This window comes from Fukomys damarensis, unplaced genomic scaffold (assembly GCF_012274545.1).
Source record: "Fukomys damarensis isolate Sample0158 unplaced genomic scaffold, DMR_v1.0_HiC HiC_scaffold_28, whole genome shotgun sequence".
NCBI classification, from domain to species: domain Eukaryota; kingdom Metazoa; phylum Chordata; class Mammalia; order Rodentia; family Bathyergidae; genus Fukomys; species Fukomys damarensis.
Genome location: NW_022900940.1, coordinates 32,084,638 through 32,086,852, shown reverse-complemented (window position 1 = coordinate 32,086,852; position 2,215 = coordinate 32,084,638).

Sequence of the window (2,215 nt, the reverse complement as noted above, 5' to 3'; positions counted from 1 at the left end):
ATTGGTATTTTTTTTTTTTTTTTTTTTTTACTATATAGTGTCTTTCAGCTAGGAGAGAGCATACTCACCAATTTTTGGTTGTATACCCAGAGCAATTTCTCTTCTTTCTTTCTCTGTTTTTAAAAGGATGTTTCCATGTCTCCTGCTGCTATGGCAGAGCTGTAATGTTTTTATAGCCCATTCATTTCATACAGGATTTCATCAAATTCCAGTTGACACCAAGTGTTGGAAGAACTCTCATGAATTCAGTTGAGTCCAAATACATAATCTGAATTTGGCAAGTCTAGTTTAACATCATCCACATCAATCTGAAAATTAAAAGGAGGCTGAGATTGTTAATCAACAATAATTTTTCACCTAGGCAAGAAACAAAGATGGAATGAAAGCTAAAGGGCTGTGTGCTTTTCAAGGAGAAAGAGTAAATTCCACAACGGAACATTTGTGTGACATAGAATCCTCATTTGATCAGGTAAACAGCTGTAGGGAGAAAGCACTGCAAATTTCCTCTAGGAGTATGTACTTGCCATTTGTTAAGTTCCTATATTCTAACCATCTCTTCAGTATAAGTTTTACCTGGGTAATACATGGTGGAGTGGAAAAAGATGGAGAAAAGTAGGACTCAAAATTTCCAGTTAAATATTTTTTCATTCATTATTTCATTTGTAATTGCATATTGACTTTTTCACATGTAAATTGGCGCAAACCAGCCATTATCACCAGACTTATGAGTATCAAAAGAGATAATGAAGGAGATAATGAATATAAATGTATCTTAAGAATTATATAGTATTCTATAAATATGGTTTATAGATAGTAAAATAGTTTTCAGATAGTAAAGTGAGTTTTGCATACACGTAAATATAAAACACCTGAAGAACAAATATGTAGCAAAAATAATATCATGTCGAGAATGTGATGAATAGAATAGTGTAGGGTAGTGCATACCTAGAAAAAATGAAATTAACCATGTCAGAACTGAACTTTAAGATGTCTGAGTGCCAGGCAAGGAAACTGAGTTTAATACTGAAGATGATGAGGTATTATGAATGGTTTTGGGCAAAGAATGGAAAATTAAAACATAACAGAGAAACTGCAGAATTTATGAAGTTTGGTGAGAACAGTGAGTCTGGTTTTTTAGGCTGGGTGGTAGACAATAACAACTACCCAGACAGAGATAAATGATATTCTGAATCCTGTGAAGATAGAGAGGAACGAGAGATTCCCAAGGAAAACCTTGCAGTGTTTTGGGTTTAGGGTGACCTAGAAGCTTATGTATCTTTTTACCACGGTGTCCCCAATAGTGTCAGTATTCAGTATACCTGTGCTTAGTTATTAGTGTTTAATAATGATTTTGGGTGGAGGTGAGGGCATAAGAATGAAAAGAAAGGAGGTCCTGAGATGTATGTCTTGAGAGATTCAGAAAAAAACTGCTATAGCTGTAACTGATAATCTGTGCAGAGAGTTGGTAATTCTGAAAGAGAAACTAGCTTCAGAGAAATAAAATTTAATTTAAACATGGCATTTTGCATATCAATAAAAATGATAGAGCTGTCAAGAAAGTAGCTGAAGAAGTAAAGTAGAAAAATGAGAGCGAATTCTGAGAATTGAGATGAAAAGCAAATTTGGTGAGATGACAAGTGTAGTCCACAAATCTTTTCAAATGCTTGGAATGCACACACACACACACACACACACACACACACACACACACACACAAGGTTTGCAGAAACCTTTAAGTAACATGAATGAAACTAGATCTAGTTCTTGTCTTAAGCTTACCTGGGCTCTGTGAAGGTACTTTTGAAAGAAAGTCAATATTGACTTGAAATTTTCTTAGCCAAAGGGGATGACATTTGTCTACAGATAATAGAATTCTCTCAAAGCTTATTTACACTCATCTCTTCCCCGCGTTCCACACAGCCCAGTAATATTTCCAGTTTTTCTGTGCTGTCTCTTAAAATGCTTTTTTCATGCCAACTGTTTTAGTTGTTTTGTTTGTTTGTTTCTTTTGTTTTTTTTGGTACCGGGTATCGAACTGTAGTCCTTGCACTTGCGAGGCAGGCCACCGAACCGCTGAGCTAAATCCCTGGCCCTCAACTGTTTTAGTTTTGGAATTTTTCCTCTTCTTTTCCCTTCTAGTGCTTCCTCCCCAACCTTATGCCCCTTGTAAATATTTCTTCAGTTTTCAGCATTATAAAGTGCACCACAACAAGGT